At 40.5% G+C, this 20,462-nt stretch overlaps 1 protein-coding gene across 4 annotated transcripts in view; it reads right to left on the bottom strand.

The window, feature by feature from the left end:
- CACNB2 (calcium voltage-gated channel auxiliary subunit beta 2) overlaps positions 1–20,462 on the bottom strand; it is a 309,505-nt gene that overhangs the window by 217,578 nt on the left and 71,465 nt on the right. The gene's annotated exons all lie outside the window — the stretch shown is intronic.

Here is a 20,462-nt window from a genome sequence, read left to right as displayed (position 1 = left end):
GGAATCACTCTCCCTAAACCTACATCCCCCAGTTGGTAGCTTTGCTTAATTTCTGCACTTTTTTTTTAATCTTCTATTTCCTCATTTCACCCAATACTCAGATTTTGAACATGGAGGGCCAGAAAATAAAACTCTTCCTCTTTTATTGTATGTCCCCCCCTCCGCCCCCCGCGCTGCATCCTCCACCTCCCCAAACCTTAGGTTTTATATTACAGTGGGATTGGCAATGAGAGGACATTATTAGGTGCTGACAGAAGAATACTGAATAAGTAAAGGCAAAATGCTCTTTATCATAGGAGGTGGAGGATAAGGAAGGAGAGTGAACGGCCAAGAACATTCACGGTTACACTATTTTTTTTCACGCCACCCTAGTCTTTCAGAGGCTACATCTGATCAGTTCATTATCGCTATAAGGAAATGCAACATGTGTATACATGAATGAAAACACTGACCCCTGGGTGAGAAAAGGCAAGGCACACTGTTCGTCGCGTGACATTTCACTAACAAATCTATGACGATAACAGGATAAAATACTTCACAGTGGCTATGTCAATTTCCTGTTTGTTGGGAAAGACCGAGAAAGGGAAAACACACATTTTTATCTCAAGTCGCCATGAAACGTTCCCCATAGATTTTAGAATTCCATGACATACGTATAAACCACATATATATTTTCTATTAAAATTCTTGCCATAAAGATTGCCATCGGGATCAATCCCACCACTATCTGAGTAACCCTGGTATGTAATTCATTTGCGAAATTGACAATTGGCCTCCTTTTTAAAATTCGTGGGCTCAAGTCGAAAGGTAAAGAATGACAGCTAACCTGCACTAACAGTTCATACAGACTACCCTTCAATTTTCCTGAGACCCCTATGAAGTAAGTACTGCTTTTATCTTCATTTTATAAATAAAGATATCGGGCACAAAGAAGTTAAGAAAATTGCCCAGGGAAGTGGCTGAGCCAGTTTTTCTACCCAGGAGTTGACTTCCGGGTCCGTGGTCTTCCTTTGCTTTCTATGAAAGGTAAAAATTATTTTTATAAGTTGACCCTGGGGTACACAATGGTTAGTTGATTAACGAATCCAATCGTACAACAGTCACTTGGTCCATCCTGAGCCACAGTCAGTCTGTCTTCCAGGGGTTCTCCTATCGGGTCCCAAATCACCCTTACCTTTATACAAAACATTCTCACCATTGAACTTCCTTTCTCTTTCTTGCAAAGTCTGAAATTCTCCTAATCAGAAAATCCATTTTACATAACAAGTATCTTCTTAGAAAAACTGAACATCTCTTACTTATAGAAGCTATAAGTCACTTGCACAAGTTAAATTATTTAAAACCTTATTTTATCTATATTTATCTATCTATTCCTCTCATCTTGTTTCAGAAGTAATTTAAGGCAATTTATAAGAATAAATTTTAAAATTTTAAATAGCATGAAATAAAAAAAGATATCAAAAGAAAAAAAGTAAAGATGGGGTCATAAAATGGAGGCAGAAATGAGGATTGAAACACATCCCTAATAACTGATGCACTTCCTACAAATGAGCCATAGATTTGGCGCTAAGCTTTCTAGCAGCCAACTCAAAAAGGGAAACTCGGCCACTTATATAATTTACTGTCCACAAGCTTAAAATAAACCCAATGCTGAGAAGAACGAACACCAGACACTGAATTCTCCTAGAGGTTCCCACAAAAAGGAACATTGTGTAAAGTGATGAACACTCCTGCCGAAATGACATTCTTACAGTAAATGCCACAATGGTTTTTCAAGAGCAGCTTCTGAGACTGACCTTCCTGGAAGCTGAGTTTCACACCACAGCGGCATTCAGTAAAACAATCCGGGGGGAGTGAGTGAAGGGAGAACTGCCGAGACAAGACACCCAGTTCCTTAAAGGTTTGGCTTGACCCACAAGTAATAAAAGCAACAACGATCACGAAAAGAGCCAGCGTTTACTGATGCAGGCACTGAGGAAGCACTTTTCCTTTAATCTTCATACCAGCTACTAAGACGGTACTGTGATTCTTTATCCCTGGGTTACAAACAAGGAAACAGACTCAAGAGTTTAGCAACTCGGCCAAGTCAGAAATAGGATTTGAACCCAGATCTCTTGAACTCTAAAGCTCTTATTCCCAAACACTAGGCCTCTAGAGTTCTGTTGTTGTTGTTTTTAATGTTTATTTTACCAAAATGAAATGTTTATTTTCCAAGAACATGCAATTTAACAAAACTGGCTTCATAAGAGTTGACATTAATTAGTATGGAAAAAAAAATAGAGAAAACGTGCTAAAAATGCATCTGTTGAATATGGTTTCAGAAGATAATCCTCCTAAATATTTGAAGAACTGCTGGTCAGGTGCTGTCTAATATGGTCCAGGGCTCCAGCGTTTTAGACAGTGATAGACTCTGTGTCCTTCAAACAAATACACTGAATACTGTTTCTAATCGATGAGCATCTTATAAATATTAAATTACAATGACCTTAAGACCGATTTTATGCGGCTAGTTCAACAGAGATTTATCTGATTTACCAATAATCAAGCTGGAAATACAATGGAAGATAAGAACACTTAAGGCCAACCCGCCTTGGTTTTACACTTGTTAAAACAAATGGCTTTTCTTCCAAATACTTAATTACCATGGAGAAATTGCAGAGAATGGGAAGAAGAGGAGGTAGGTAGTAGCTTCAGTGAATGGACACTTTGGGAATAAGAATACGGCTGGGAGGGAGTTGGACCTTAAGTCTTTATGGTATTGGGTCTTTGGATGAGAGCTTAAAATAGCAAAGATGGGAAACAGAAACAGAGGAAGCCAAAATAAATGCTGTGTAGTTCAAAAACAATTTGATTCTACATTAAAGTTCCCACGTGGGTCATGACTATCTGGATATTTTAAATCTTAAATCTTTAGTTTGTCTAAGAGTAAAAGACTATTTCATCATCATTGCTAAAGAACTCTCCACGTTTAGAATGGACAAAAAAATATATATATATGAGATAAAACTGAAGGTGAGCAGACTGGCCTGAGGGACTAGTTAGAAAAGATGTGTTAAAGTAGTCAAACACGAATTGCCTTGTGGCATGTTATTAAACTGTCCAAGCTTCACATTTCTTTAAGACTGTTTCTGGAAGCTCAGACATGAAGAGGAGGTGAAAAGGACAGCAAAGTGTTTATATGTATGCATTTTAGGAGAAATAGAACTATATCAAAAATTACTAAATCCACATTAGAATAGATGCTTGAAATCACTTAGTAAATCGTCTAAAAAAGAGACTACTGTATTAAGTATTGATATCACTTTGTTTTCATTTTACATTTTATATTGCATAATGTGCTTTTGTAGTTTATCTTATCTGCAGAGGAAAGCATGTATTATTCTTTTTTTCTTCTTGATTGGAAGTTGAGTGTTTTCAGATTAATTAATTTAGATGATGAAAGAATTGCTTTAATAGGCTCCATTTAATTCTTGAAGATTACTGGCTATCTCCTGTGTATGGGGCACTCTGGTGGATGTCAGCCAACAAGAAATGAAAACTGCCCTGGGTGGGGAGATTGAGGAAGGTAGCAAAGACCTTGTATATAAACACTTGAGAAAGACTTTATACTTCATATACTTCCACAATTTCCATTTAAAGACAAAGGAAGAAAATATCATTTAGAGCCAAATTTTGTATAGATTCTGTTAAGAATCTATTGAGACTTCCATGAAAATATTCTCCCACATTCCAAACTTTCTGTTTTCTACTAATCTCAAATCTGAGAACAAACTGATATTTTTACTCTTCCTGGATCTTTTTCAAAATATGCTGTTAGTATCATGCTTAATAGGGTTTCAATATTGGTTGTTTGGTTAAATAAATAGATGAATAAATACCCTTCAATATTCCTTGAAGTCGCAAACACCAGGCCAAAGTCTAGACATTAAGAATAATATACAAAACAAATTTAGTGAGATAAATATCCCATTTAAGAAAATAAATACAAAAAAAAATCAAAGAAGAGAAAGAATGGTGTTTTATTAAAAAACAGAGAATAGGCAAAAATGAATGGGTAATAGAGAATATTTAAAAAGCCTAAAATTTAACATGTTAGTACATAAAAAGTATAGGAAAAACTATATCCATTAAGACAATTGGTTAGACATCTGTCTAATGCTGAATTACCTAACCAAGTAAAAAATATTAAAAACCTGGAGATAGATTAGGGAAGAAATGCAAAACTGATGTTGAAGGCCTTGGGGAAAGACTAAATTGAGGTCGCTGACCTAAGCTAAGACTTAGCTGCTTAAATTTTTCATTCATTCAACAAATATTTCTTGAGTGCCTTCTATGTATCAGGCCTAGTTTTAGACACTGAAGACACAACAGTGAACAATTCAGAATCTCTACATCATGGAACTAGGCAGACAATGGAAACAAAAGCACATATTAAATTTTAATTATTAAATTATCATTATTAGTTCATATTAAATAATTAATATTTAAAAGTGTCCACATGTGCGTTTTCTGCATGGGGCAAAGGGGATTAAGAATGACAGACAGGAAGGGGTGTTTCTATTTTACATAAGTTGGTCAGGGAAAGCCTTTCAGAAAGATGATCTTTGAATAGAATAAAGTGAGGAAGTGAAATAAGTGACTCTCTGGGGAAATAAAAATCCAGGCAAATGCTCTGAGAGGGAACATACCTGGCCCATGGGAATAGCAGGAAGAAGGTGCCTGTGGCTGGAACTGGTGAGTGGCCAGTGGTTTCATCATTTAGGGTTTTTAGGTCACCGTAAGGACTGGATTTTATTCCAGTTGTAAAGAAAAGCCAGCCCTTGGGGGGCTTTAAAAAGAACACATGATTTGATTTACATCTTCAAAGTGGCATTCTGTCTGCTAGAGAGACCACGAGAAACTAAGATGGATGCAGAGAGATCATTTCTGAGACTACTGCAATAGCTCAGGTGAGAGAAACTAGGCCTGATACTAAGGCATCAGAAGGAGGAAATCTTGAGAAGCAGTAGGATTCTGGATATATTTTAAAGTCAGAGGTGACAGAATTGACCTATAGATGGAGGTGGTGTTGGAAAGAGAGAAAGTCAGGAATGATCCCAGTTTGGGCAGGGGACAGACGAGGGCTGAACAACTTTGTGAATTATAGTTCCACTTACTGAAGAGGTACACTTAAGGAGGAGTCAGCTTAGAGGAGAGAACAAAAAAATACTTTTTTTGGGGGGGTATTAATTTTGAGAGTAGGATACTAACATGGAGATGTGAAGAAGGCATTTTAGTATGTGATTTCAGCATATAGTCTTTAAACCATGAGCTTCAGTGAAATTCCCTGGAGAAATATGGACAGAGAAGAGTTTTGGAAACTGATTCCTGGGCATCTCACCATTTGGAGGGAGGGAGAAAACTAGGAGAGTGTGATATCCCGCAGGAAGAGGAAGTGATTTGCTCTTTCCAACGCCAGCATGAGGTCAAGTCCGATGTGCCCAGAGAACTGGTCATCAGATCTGGTCAGGTGGAGGCCACTGATACATGTGACTACAGTAGATTCCATGGAGGGACTAGGTCCAAAGTCTGATTAAAATAAGTTTGGTCCAATGAGGGAGGGAAACTTGATACAAAGAGTAGAGAGTTTTTCCAAGATTTTGTCTAGCAAGAGGAGGAGAAAAAATAAAGCCACAATAAGGTGTGAGAATAAGGCATTTTCCTTGAACAGAAGGTATTACAGGAAAGAGTGTCTTGGAGGTGGGGGAGGGGATGGATGATGCTTTAAAAGACACTATGGATAATTGTAGGAGCAAAGTCCTTGGTTGGGTCAAAGGGAATGGAGCCCCATGTACAAGTGAAGTGGTTGCGATGGACTCTCAGGCAGTTCGCCCACTCTGACAGGAAGGAGGGCAGAAGATATGGGTAGCTTTAACAGTCATTGTAGCAGTAGGAAGGTCTTTTTGAAGAGTTGCTATGTTCTCAGATGGAATTAGAAGAAAGGTTATTAACTGAGGAAGAGACGAAGGGAGAACGTGTCTGGGAGTTGAGGACAAGGGAGAAGGCATGCAAGAGTCATCGCAGGATGATCGAGCGGAATGACCAGAGAAATAGGATGCATAGGCAGTACTGAGGGCAGGTTGACCTTTGTGGTCATGAACTGAAAGAAAAACAGTTCCCATAGTTGGTGGTATTTTCCCACACCACGTTCATCTTTTCAAGTTCAAGGGCAGAGTCGATGATTGATTTAGTCTGACTTGGGATTTCCAAGGAATACTGGACAGAGGCAAAGAGAAGCAGAGAGCTGAGAACGTATTCATGGATATCGCGACCTGAACAGAGTGAGGAGGGAAGTAAGGACAAAGGGGAAGGGGAGTGACAGACCATGAAAAGGTGTTGGTGACAAAGATATAAAATTAAACAGCAACCATCAAGAAGTTTTGGAGATCAATTTCAGATATGTCAAATGAGGTCACGGACATTTTTTTTCTAACATGTCTTCAAAAGAAGTTCATCTTCTCATAATATTGTACTAATGGCAGGGCAACATGGAGGCAAAGGAATGGATGAGATCATCTCCATTTTTCTTGTCCTGTCTGATTTAATTCGTTCAGAACACTACAAGAATGATAGATGCCACAGAAAAACAATCTTCTCAAATTTAAGATCAGTAAGACAAGAACTTTGGGGAGAGTCATCTTGTTAGAGATAAAGTACTTTAAAAAAAAGTGTATTTGCCCATTTTTTTTTTAATTATCAGACCACAGAAGTATTTTATTTTTCTGATTTAAGAAGCAGACAGTTCCAAAGGTAAAATAATTGAACCATAAATTTTCTTTTTTGAAAGATCCAACTCATTATGGTTGATATAAACATTTTTTTTTCTCCCTTCTAAAAAACAGTTCATTTGGGTCTCACCATCATCTTAATTGGCTCTGGAGAAGCAAAGCTTTTCTAATAAATTGCTAAGCTTAAGCATATACATTTGAATATCATTTATCTCATTTAGTAAATTTATTTCAGAAAGTACCAAGAGATATAGCCTAAATCTTAGCATAGCTTTTCTAAAGATGTGATGGAAAAAATATAATCATTTGATATTTGGAATCCCTGACAATCTTCCTATATCCAACACCTCATGTCCCAAATTAGGCAATTCTAAGGAAAACTATAACATTTACTTTTCTGCTCCTTGGTTCTTTTCGGCTTAGTATGGGCCGGGGAGAGGGGAAGCAAAATTAGGCTTGAATGTTCCTTTATTGGAAGTTGGTGTTGGAAAAGAGGATATAGGAAGTCGAAGAGATTTAGGGGTCAATCAAGGAAAAAGATATGCCCTTGAGGTGGCAATGACATACTAGGTCACTGACGTATTTGCATGGGGGTGGGGGATATACACTACAGTAGGCGTTTGTCAGGAGGCTATGGCACACAGAGGTAGTTACTCAGAAGAAGAGGAGGACAAAGGGGAGAGGGGAATGGAAGAGGGACGTCAGTGATGTCTCCCACAGCTAGGAGGAGAACCCCCTCCAAGTAAGATCTCGAAGGGGCCTTAGCAGCTTGGGGCCTTGGAACCACAAGGCTGGATCTTATCTACAGCCAGCAGATGTGGGGTAAGATTTCATGGCTATGCAAAGCAGGCAGGCTCTAAGGGCTACAAAAATCTGCTTGTTTGGGCTCTGTTTAAAACAATCGGATGTTTAAAATTTTAACTTTGGCACCAGTCAGCTTTTGAGCTAACACATTTCAGCCCTCGGTGAAGAAATAAACAATCTAGGAGCCAATACACAGAGGGCAACTTTGGCTCATTTATGTAACAGAGGAAGTAGGGAAAATATTGCAAAAAAAAAAAAATTTTTTTTTAAAGAAATAAAGAGGAGCCTATTGGTTCCCCTTTTAAATGTCTGATATTCCCTAAGATTCTAATAATTATAATAATAGTTTAACATTTATGCTGTGATTACTATGTGCTAAACGCTTCATATTTCTTCTTTTAATTTTCACACCAATCCCTTAAGTTAATCTTTTTGTACCCATTTACTGCACTGGACAATTGAGCCCAGAGAGGTTGCTTCACTGGCTTAAGCTCACACAGCTAGAGGAAGTGGTGCCAGGCTTCGATGCTAGGGGGTCTGAATGGAGAGATGGTGTGATTAACCACTAGAGCATCCAGCCTTTCATCTAAGGCTTTTCCCTTAGGGACCCAGGGAAGCACAGCAGTTTCTGACCTAGAGCTGTTCTTTGGATTCTCAGAATGAAACACCCCACAGAGGATCCTTCCTGAACATTCCTCCTAGTGCCACAGTGAATGCTCCCTCTGCACATCTCCCCCACCCCCCGCCCCCCAGCACTGACCCAACGATGCCCGTGGATAGCTTCCCACTCCCGATTCATATGATATCTATGCAAATTTGAGAGCACAGTCAGAATAAGAATGAAAATTCTTGTTGTATAAAGGAAAGTAGGAATGCTTCTGACCCCAGACCTTCAGCTCCTCGATATTTTATATCTCTCTTAAATTAGAATTTGATGCTCTTCCATAGAATACACCTCACTGGAGAGAGAACACCTAGTAGCGGTTGACCTCACTTCTTAAAGAAATTACAGTAATTATGTGCCTATTTCCGAAGACCAAATACATTTTGCATTGTTTCAACAAAAATGAAAATAAGCACAGGTACATTGCAATATTACTTCCAACAACACTATCCTGGTTCTCTAGACCCACAGGGAGCTGTTCACACTACACGTGCTTGTATTTATTTCCTACAACCGCTATAACAAATTGCCATAAAGTTAGTGGCTTAAACCACCACAGACTGATTCTCTTACAATAGTTAGAAGTCCAAAATGACTCTCACTGGGAAAAAAAAAAAAAAAAGCAAGATATAGGTGGAACTGTGTTCCTTCTGGACACTCTAGGGGTGAATCTGCTTCCTTGCATTTTGCAGTCTATAGAGGCTGCTGCATCCCTTGGCTTCTGGCCCCTTCCATCTTCAAAGCCAGCAATCACATCCCTCCAAGCTCTGCTTCTGTTGTCTTGATCTTCTGATTCTGATTCTCCTGTCTCTTTCCCTTCCAAGGACCCCTGCAATGATATTGGGTCTACTGGGATAATCCAGGATAATCTTCTCAGCTCAAGATCCTTAATGAAGTCACAATTGCAAAGTTCCTTCACCATGTAAGGTAACATATTCATGGATTCCAGCAATTAGGATGTGGACTTTTTTGAGGGGCCATCTGTCAGCCCCCACGCCTGTGTGTACTGGGTAAGGAGCCATTTCTTTCTATGAACGCTTCGCTACTGAACTCTAACAAACCTCAAGTCCTCCTACCTGAGCCTGACAAAATAATCGGGAAGGAGGTTCACAAATTTGAAATTAACAAATGAGATCAAAACTGCCAGACAAAGCTGCTGAAGTGCACATAACAGACGTCCCTACTACGAGCAAGAATCGGTATTACATTTCATGTGAATATGCAGAGCAACTTTCTATGAGATTAAAACGCACATTAGGAAACGTCATATAGTTCCGGGACCTCCCTCCCCCCATCCCCAGTTCCTGACATAGAGGAGTTTAATGATTCTGTAATTCGCGTGACGTGTTTTGTCGCAGAACTTGTATTTCTTGTCTGACCACATGAAGCTATGCTATGCCACAGACTCCTATAGTGCCACGGCAAGAAAAACTCTACTAATTAATTAATTAAACAGATTAAACAGCGTAAGCAAGTTCTGCTCCACAGCCTTTATATTCTCATATTGCTATAACATTGTAATTTTTAAAGATTTTTTTTTTAACTTTATGAAGAATCCCTTTGTGATTTTGATAGGGATGCAGCTTAATGTATGAATCTACATGGATATGAGGTGATATCCCTATATTTAGTATTCTAATCTAGGTTCCTGTAACACTTCTCAATTTATCTAAGTCTACGTATAAGTATTTCGATATACTTTAAAATTATTTTTATAATTTTAAAAATAAAAAGAATTAAATAACACATGCATCACTCATTTAACCATCTGATTACATCCTGGCATATCTACTTCCAAGAGTAAAAAAAAATTCCCATTGTTTTTTTGTAAAAATGGTAACAACTCATCAAAAAATTTTAAATGCCGAAAAGTACAGATGACAGATTTTTTTAAACCGCTCTATAAAAACAGAATCAATGCATTTGAAAACCCATTAGCTGTATCTTATGTATTTTTTTCTTTATCTCTGTTGAAATACTTTTTATTCTAAATATCTTTTACTTAAGGTATTTTTTTTTTCATTTTAAATATGATAGGATCATTCATTTGTTTCCAATATTCATTTTGATTTATAGTTCATGTCTTGTTACATTGTCTTGAGTTTCAAAATTAGTGTTCAAAATAACAATGATTTGGGTAGCTTCAAATTTTTTCTGTATTTCAAGAGATTGCTTCTCATCTGAGGATACAGGTTCTAAATCCCACACTGGCTCCACATCCACATCCTACCTCCACCGCTTACAAGCTCTGTGACCTTGTACAAGGTCACTCTACCTTGGAATTTTCATCTCTACAGTGGGCACTAAAATGGCACCTATCTCACATGGTGGTTGTGACAGTGTGGTTTATTTTCTCTCTTTTTCCTTTTTTGACAGCAAACACATACATTATTTCAAGAGCATCGGCTTCATCGTCAGATATGAGTTTTAATGCAGTTCCAGAATCACTGCTTACTTCCTAAGACTGTGAGTCAGCATGGCATGGCATGATACCTATGGCAAGGATGAACTTTCGCACTGGCTAGAACAGGTGTAATACTCATATTAATTTCATTCCCTCGAAACCTAAGAGTTCTGCTTTCACTGTGCTCTACGAGTTCTGATATGGTCTATTAATTTCAAATGTTTTCTAAACCAGAATACGCCAAATGTAGAATTCTACCGTGAATCTACGAGAGAGAAGGGCAGTGGGGGTAGAGCTGGCAGGGGGACTGCACAAACATTTGTGCCACCTCCAGAGTGGTTATCATTGTCGATGGGACTGTGACCTATGTATCTGCTCTCTTGGTGTTTGCTACAGAAAAAGTGCAGGTGACTGCTTGTCAAAACAGTCTGAGAGTATAATGTTGGTTTCCTCCTCTTCAATCAAATTAGAATTTATCTAGGAGTTTTACTAATCTCTATTTGGTTCGGATTGTTTTATTTCAATATGCCATTTACTTCGAGTTCAGCATATTGTGGTAACAGAAGATTTCTTACCCATGTATGGGTTTCATGAGCATCTGAAGCATTCAGCATGTGCCAGGCACTGGACAAGGAGCTGGACGATCACTGAGGAGTAAATGCACACAGATTTTATGCTCAAGGAGCTTACAGTAAAATCACGACTGGAACAAGTGACTCAAAGAAGAAATTTAGGTGCTGTAAGAGCTCAAAAGAGACTTCCTATTTCACCTGGCCCCAGATTTCCCTAAGGGAAAGAGAAAAAAAAAATGTGAAATCTAAAAGATGATCATCAACCAGGTGAAAGGAAGACGGGAACAGCAATCTAGGAAGAGGGACAAGCATGTGCGGAGACTCTGTGCAGAGAAGCATCCTTACTAAAAGGCCAGGGTCCTGAGAGCGAAGGGAGCATGGCTGCTCGGAGACTAGAGCGGGAAGTCATGCCAGGCCATGTGAGGCCTAAGAATGATGGAAAGTCAGTGAGGGGTTTTGGCAAGAAGGATACATGACTTGACTTTCGTTTAGAAAAGATCGCACTGGTTACACGCAGCAAGGGCGATGAGCAGGAGGGAGACCAGCTGACTGTTGCAGTGATCCGGGTAGAAGGAACAGCAGCGCTTAGGTTTAGCTGGCCCAGAAGGGGTAGAGATGAGAAAATCTGTTCAGGATACTTGCAGGGTGAAGCCACAGGAATGGCTGATAGACTGGCTACTGCATCTGAGGGAGAGGCTAGTTATCAAGAATGACTCCTAGCTTCCCGGTTTGTGTAACTGGCTAGAGAGAACTATCATTTTCTGAGGGAGAGACAACTAAAATTGAGCCAGGTCTGGGAGAGGCAAGACCACAAGTTCAGTTTGGACACATTGTGTCCAAGGTGTCTTTGAGAAAATCAAGAGGAGATGACAAGAAAGCAGTTGGATTTGTTGCCCAGATCAATGATTAATGAGTTACCTAGTCATGCCCTCTACTTTCTCATTAGCTCATGGCAGGCGTATTACCAAAATGCAGAGCAGGACAGTACTCCTTTTGAGTGCAAATCAACTCTCTGCAAAGACTTTAATCGTATTTCTAGTTCAGTCTTACAAACGCAAGAGAAGATGTTTAGTTATTTGAGTCACTGTGAATTTTTTGCAACATGGTTTTCGAACTGTAGACTAACATTGTCCAGGAGAGAGTCCAAGTAGAACCGAACAAAATGTCAAGATGAATATGTTTTCAGGCATTTGTCTAATGTCAATAGAATACTCACGGTTTTTGTTACGCTAGTTCAGAGCCTGACCTATTCCAATCATTCCAGACAGTCAATATTTTTATGAAAATGATACTTAACCTCTCACGTTAAGATGTTTAAATATACATATTTTTTAAATACGAGGCTACTCAAAGGTCGTGTGAGGTTGTTGCAGCTGATAAGTCAGCTGCTCTTGTAAGACTCAAAAGGAATTCACAAAGCTAAGCTAAGGCACACGTTCTCCGACATGGGATTCAGGTCTCAGGTCCCCATAGTCCTTCTTGAGACAAAACCATTTAGTGCTTCATAAGATTTGAGTGTCGTGCAGGGCGGGGCGGGGGAAGTTTCTAGAAATTAAAAATAGACTGGAAAAATTAGTATCCAAAATTAACTGGTATTTAAAGCAGTTAATTTTGTACACTTAGATTTTAAAAACAATTTATATAATAATTTTATCTGATGATCCACTAAGCTTAGTAAAAGGCTTTCTTTTGTTCAAACTAAGCAGAAACAAACTCATAGATGCAGAGAATTTTTTGGTGGTTGCCAGATGGGAGGGGTCTTGGAGGGTAAATGAAAAAAGGAAAAGCGATTAAGAAGTACAAATGGTAGTTAAAAATAGTCATGGGGATGTGAAGTACAGCATAGGGAATACAGTCAATAGTAGTATAATTACTATGCATAGTGCTAGGTGGGGATCTGATTTATCAGGTGACCACATCATAAGTTATATAAACGTAGAATCACTGTGTAGAACCCCTGAAGCTAATATAATATTGTATGCCAACCGTAACTGAAAAATAAAAAAATTATTTTAAAAATATAATAAAATAAAGCAAAGCCCCGTTTTGATTTTTGAGGCCACTAGGTGGCAAACTTTGCTAAAGAATACGGCTACCACTGAAAAGATTTTTTTCAAGATTCGAATCTTAGTAAAAGTATTTGGGTTATAGCTGCCATCAAATGTTAAAATATTTCTTCAGAGTTCACATTGCTCTGTAATTAAAAAAAGAAACTCGAGATTGCACAACTGTCGACTTTCGAAACAATCTAATCAGGCCCTCTGTTATTTTCTAGAACACCGAGGCCAGAAGTAGTTGGTTTGCTGTTTGCTGTTGCATTAGTTAACGGCAGAGACGGGGCTCAAACTCAGGCCTCTGGCATCTCCTTTCTGTACTTTTCCACCCTGCTTTTGAAATTACAGGGCTGTAACGGTTACTATTATGTGAATGAAACTATTCTGGCAAATATGAAATCATTCTTAGAGTAAGGAATTTTGAATCACTACAACCCCATACCCCTCGCGGCAGTCAATTCACTCACGCTAAACTATTTAAAGCAGCTTAGACACTTAAACTATTTAAAATATTTTAAAAACTGTTCTTTAAGAAAATGTAGCAAATAGTTCCTTATGTTGGATTGAGTTTTTTTTGTTGTTGTTTTTTTTTTTGGTTCACATTAAATGGAAAACATATTAGTCAGAAAAGTTTGGAAATGTCATTAATCAAATAATGAGAAAAATGAAAAGACTGAAGTGAGTTCACGATAAGAAAATAAGAATGGAAAAACCAAACCAAGGTGGACCTCAGGACTCTGGATTCGCACACTGCAGAGTAATCACACGTGTGAAGGCGGTGTTGAAACACTAGCCATCAAAGCTTGCGTTCTGTTTAGTGAGGACCAGACTAAAATTGGAAACGTGTCACGAAACAGCGCCAACAATCTGAAAAACAAAACAGACTTGAATCGTGGTTTGGATCCAAGCACACTATATGCCAATCATAAAGTTGTGTCTGGGGTGGATATGGGAGCTACGCAAAGCCAAATGCCAAATGTAATGAGGGGAGATGTTTCAGAAAATCGTCCCCATATTTCCCGTCTTGAAGTCCATCTACACCTGGCCCAACCTTCCATCCGGAAGATCATCGGAAAACAAGACGGCATCAGGTCCAAACTGGGAGATGCTCTAAGCTACAGAGAGAGAGGAAAATGCAGAGCGTGTGAAGCTGCGAGCGCCTTTTCATAATCATTCAGCCACAAAATCCTGAGTGAATAAAGTCCAGACTTCTTAGCATAGCATAGACACCCTGTCTGGGCTGATTTCTGCCCATCTTTCCACCATTAGACCCTGCCACAACTCCACTGTGCCCTTGGAATACCAGTGCAGCCCAGTGGACCAGTATCCCAGTCCCCAGTCCCCAACACAGGTGGTCCACGTGTTGACTGGGATCCTGGAAAGAAGTGGGGCACTTCTTTCTCAATGACTTGTTTTTCCCCAGTCCCCCCACCCCACCCCCTACACACCTCTTTGTCTTTGTTTGTCCACCAGAAGAACTACTCCAGGGTCCAGACTCAGCTCAGACAATACCAATACCCCCTGTGTTAGTTTCCTAAGGCTGAGTGGCTCGAAGCAACTGAAATTTGTTCTGTCAGTCCTGGAAGCTAAAAGTCCAAACTCAAAGTGTCGGCAGGGCCAAGCTCTCTCTCTCTGAAGAATCTGTCCCATGCCTCTCTCTTAGCTTCTGGTGTTGCCAGCTGTCCTTGCCATTCCTTGGCTGATAGATGCAACAATCCAATTTCTGCCTCCACCTTCACGTGGCCACCATCTCTGCGCCTGTGCCTCAGTTTTATCTCATAAGGACATCAGTCATATTGGACGAGGATCCACCCTCACTGAATATGACCTCATCTTCGTTTGATTCCATCTGCAAAGACTTGATTTCCAAATAAGGTCACATTCTCAGGTACTGGGGGTCAGGACATCGACAAATCTTTTTGGGGGGGGACACAATTCGACCCACACAGTGTCTTTCCTCTTCCTACGCCCAACTCTCTCCCCAAGAGTTAGTTGCTACCTCTTTGCCCTTAGCCTTCATGGCTACCTCTGCGAGAGCACCAAGTGTTATACACACGCCCTGTAGCCTGTGAGATGTCCCCTGCCCACCCCACCCCCAGGTGAATGGGACCTCTTTTTTTCCCCACATTCCATTTTTTCATTTGCTTTGCTTGGCACTTTGCCTGGTGTCTCGTACTCCAGGCCCATGAATGAGCATAATGCTCTGTAGTTTGGCTCCCCGGCACTTTCCCTAGAGATAAGTTACAACGTCAGATTGAAACAGCTGCCTAATAGAGACCTTAGCTTAAGGGAGGTTCGGGCTGCAAAGTTCAGGGTAAGGGGGGCGGGGACCAATGTCTGGCTCACCGAAGACAACGTTTTTGAGGGTGTCGATGGCTTTGGGGAGTAGCAGGGAGTGGGAAAGATTGGGCAGGCTGTGAACCAGAGCTTGCTGTTTTAGGGGTACTAGACTTTTGGTTTTTTGTAACATAAATACGCATGTCCTAAGAGAGCCTGTCTTTTCTGTAATAGCTTGCTCTAAAGCTACAGCATTTCATTCTATCTGCTTTGACTAATACTGACACTTAGCCTTCAAGCTCCTGGATCAGAAGGTGACGCTTGCTCCTGTGAAACTCAGTGAGATGACTCTGAACACAAAGACAATTCTCCAGGGCGTGAAATGAGAAGCTCTAAGTCACATGCTGAGCCTCTTTCTTTCCCTCTGGACCTCATCTGTTCCTCACAGATCGTGATCTGTCGCCAGTACAGAAATGTCAATACCTTGTACTCACACTCTCTCCACCCATTTCAGAGGCGTGTCTCTCCTAGATGACATGTTTTGGGTTTGCTCTGGCCTCTAAGCCAGGATTTAACCTCACAGCCTACGCTCCATGGCCAAGCACGGCCTGCATCAGGTCTCTGGTGCGTCTAAGTGCCAGGAAACAGGAATCACGGTTCTCCCCTTTCGGACTGCAATCTTTTCTCACAATAGCAGGGGCCGCCTAAGCTCTGAGCTGGTCTGATCCTGGTCAGCGGGCACTCAGTGACAGTCGCCATCTCCACGTGGCACAGACACTGGCTGATCCGTCTAAGCTCAGCCACCAACGGGGCACTTGCTGGCCACGCTTAACACAGAGGTTGGGACAGAAGAAGGGGCATGCATTTTTTTCTAAACCACAGTTGCTACTGAAATGGATTTTCAAGTAAGATTTGTTGCAATACAGGTGGTCCATGTGTTGATGAATAAGCTTCTGGGAGAGGGTGTTACCGTTTTAGTGTCCCACAGAATCTAGCGCAGTGTTTCCTTTACACACGGTGTGGCACTCGAAAAATGCCTGCTGAAAAAGGACAGTATGTTCATGAACTTAGTCGAATGCCTACCACGTAGCGCTCAGGAAGGGCTTGACTCCTTAGACAATGACTTGCTTAGAGTCACAGTTTGGGCAGAGCTTGAGCTCAAACCCCCATCCTCAACTCTCGGTGCGTCATCCCTTTTTAAACCTAACAAAAAGAAATGCAGCTGGTCACAGGAATAGAAACAGACAGCCGTTTCCACTCCCAGTGCACGTGAGTTTTTAAAGCCGCACACAGAAACGACCAGTTACAGCCACTGGACCTATAAAAGTGGCAGCTCTGCTAATGAATGGAGAAACCAACTCAAAAGCTCCATCCTCTGGCGTAATCTGTGGGGCAGGAAGTCGCCTCGTGTGACTTCAGTGTCCTCTGGAATGACAGTCATTCTCGGAACATGAGAGTCCCTGCTAGCACGATGCCTCGTTTTAGCACGATGCCTGGTTTTAGCTGTTCTGGCAGGCTCTTGCCAATTTCATGTCAAAAGCACATGTGAAGAACATACCTATGTGTATTCCCAAGCTCTCTGACTTATTTAAAAGATACTGGAAAACTTCGGCTTATGTTTTTAATGAACACACGAAAGAATTTTGTAAAAGTTTCCAAAAATTGCAACTGCAACAGAGAGATCCAGTAAGCAAAGCTAAAATAACGCAGCTCAGCTATGCTACCTGGTGACACACACACACTCTGAGGCCAACAGTTAAAGTAAGAGATTACGATAATGCTGACCCTCCAAAAGCATACTTTTAAAGGTTCACAGATAAATTTCAACCAACTGTTTTTCCTCACCAAAGCAAACATCGCAAATCCTGAGCCTGACATTTTATTCATTTCCTACATGTTTTCTATGGTGCGGTGACTAAGCACGTGGTGACACAGAGCCAGGTGTGTTCTCTGACGTTGGCTGAGTAACTAGGATCACTTACTCGACCCCTTTCTGTTCTAAAGTTCCCTTTTCTGTAAAAGGAGGATGATGACAATAGTAATCTAGCACATAGCCTGGTCACGAGGATTCGATGAGTGGTTACATATGAAGTGCCATGGGCAGTATCAGTGATATTTTTCTCTCTTCTTCCCTAAAGGCCAGAGAAATTTGCTTTGAAATGTGTCCTTCAATTATTAATCCCCAAAGGAAAAAAATCGTAAATACGTATCATCGTTATCTTCCAAAGAGAGCTCGAAATATTTTGTATAAATACCTTTGTGGTCGTTTTTATGTGCTTAAGAAAGAAAAGAAAAGAAAAACAGCAGAGGAAAACTTCCAAGATAAGGCATTCACAGATGTGATGGGGTGGATTTGGTCCATTCCAACTATGGGTTTATGTGAATATTATCACTAGCGCTGCTAAGAGTTTCACAAAAGAAAAATACTTCTTGATGCTGACAAAGAGGTTTAGACCGGGCAAGTGCTGAGGGCTGTAACTCCTAGTTTGAGTCCTGAATAAAAGAAACGGGAAGCAATCAGGACTCTCAGAAAGTCAGGGAGGACAGAAGAACTGCATTTAGAAAGGTATGTCTTTATCATTCTTTACTCCCGAATCACATAAAGAACAAAGTTTCTATTTTAAAGGTGAAGTTATCGATCGAAAACTGTACATCAAGTTTTTATGAAGTGCCACTTAAGGTGCCAGCTAAGGAACAATGGATACGGAACAGATGACAGTGTATTATTGCACATGCTCTGAAAGAGATGGCAGGCTAGTTGAAGAGAGGATTCAAATACGGTAAGTCCTCACTTAACACCATCGATAGGTTCTTGGAACTGCAGTGAAATGACACAAAACAAAACCAATTTTACCGTAGGCTAATCGATATAAACAAGAGTTACATTCCTAAGGCGTCTCATCAAAGTTATAAGAAAATGATATTAGACTAAATGGCATTATTCGAGGACCAGCTGTATGTGCAAAAGATGCACAAGACGAAATAGTTGACTGACCACGCCACCATGAGCCCTGCATTATGGCAACTAAGTAAGATTCAGGGCAATGTGTCTTTAATTTGCATTTTGACCATTCCTAGCTGGAGCTATTTCCACACAGGCTGTTAGAATATTCAAAACCCGAAGTTCTGAGAAGTATCCTTTCATTTCAGCCTTCTAACCTTCCTCTTCTTCCTTCCCTGAGTGACCCAGGCTTCGTATGATACATACTGTCACAGGACAGTGCGTTTCTTTTTCGAAAACCTCACGTACAGGACGGTTGTTTACCAGCCGCAGAAGCAACTTGCTCCTTCTCAGACATCCCTCCCACGGTTCAGCGCCAGTTCAGGGGGGACTTAAAATGATAACTTAAGTGTCTTGTGGTAAAACAACTTAGTATATGTACCTGCTGCGTTTCTCGTTCCTCTTGGAACTGGGACTGCCGCCATGTCCACAGTGACCTTCTATGTCCTCACTCCATGAGATATCTGATTTGGTGACGAAACCCCCTTGACAAAGAATTCTAATGTTGGGAGAGGTCCCATCCCAGACTCTGAATATGAATTTTCCTGCCCAAGTACCCATAGTCTTCCAGGACTGACAGACTTATTTCTCTTTAAAGATCAAGTTAATTTTCATTTCTCTTTTAAGTAATGAACTCAATTTTAGATGTCAGTTTAAAAGGAGAAGAATTAGGGAAACATCATGGTTTCTCACAAACTTTGTGTTTTTCAACATTTCCATTCATACTTGTCTCATACACACATATTCTAACACATCGGCACACCATCTTGCTCCCAGCCAACATTCAAAATTATGTTCTGAGTCACCTAAGATTTGTAATTATCTTTAGAACTGCATTAACATAAAAAAGGGACTAGCTGATCAGTTGAAAAAAATTTAAAAAAAAAAACAACAACAGAGCAGCTTTCCTTCAGCCACGTGTTGTTTCATTCACCCCTCTAGGGCAGGGATTCGGGAACTATCCCTTCATTCATTCCACAAACGCCTCCTGGCGTCGGAGGGCACCCTCCCTGGAAGCAGACCTTGAGATGAGGATGCAGGGGCAGGTGACTTCTTCAGAGGAAGTGATGCCAAGAAAAACTGAGTGGAAGAAGCAGGACAGAGACAGCTGAACAGCATGGGACCTCAAGCAGAGAACCGGCCCCAGCCCAATCCCACAGGAAAGTGCTGGAGTGTGAATTCTTTCTCTAGAAGTTTGCCCCAACTTGAGGCAACGAGCTGGCCTTTATACCTCCGACCGGTCAGCCCCTGGCTAAGCCCCTGCTCCCACCCCAATGCTCCCCAGGATGCAAAGTGGCCCCAAGGGCAATAGGATGACACTCGAAAGAGAGTCACAGGTGCCTAGGTCAGGAGTGAAAGCACTGAGGCTGAGGAAGGGCACACAGCACCAATAAGGGACCCTGGGGATCTGGTAGCATGTCACCACTGTCCACTACAGCTGGGTCCTACCCCTGGACTAAGGGTGTGGTTGTACTCTCTATCTACTTGAGGAAAAACTATTTGGGTTACTCTTGACCAAAAAAAAAAAAAAATGAGAGAAAAAAAAATTTTACTAATAAGTTAAGATTTGACCAAACGATGTTCAACATTCCTTCTAGATCTGAATGTCTATGATTCTTTAAGAAGGGTATGTTTTACTTCAGTCATTGATAGATTTTTCCAGGAGAAAATTAGTTTTTTCCCTCCTGATTTCATTCTCTATCTGTCCTTCCTATTCAATACCATATATCTTGAAAGTTTTTTAAATCTCAAAAAACTAGCACATGAAAACATGTACTGTACACTGGGGCTACTGGATGTCTTTATCTCCTGGGAATAGTTACCATCAAACCACAGTAATGTTCATTTGTCTGTTTACTAATAATATGAAAAAAAAAGACTGGGGTCACAGATGAGTGTGATAGAAGATGGTTTCTCCG

This window comes from Pteropus medius, unplaced genomic scaffold, assembly GCF_902729225.1.
Source record: "Pteropus medius unplaced genomic scaffold, Ma_sr-lr_union100, whole genome shotgun sequence".
Classification (NCBI taxonomy): domain Eukaryota; kingdom Metazoa; phylum Chordata; class Mammalia; order Chiroptera; family Pteropodidae; genus Pteropus; species Pteropus medius.
This window is presented reverse-complemented; position numbering and strand designations above follow the sequence as displayed.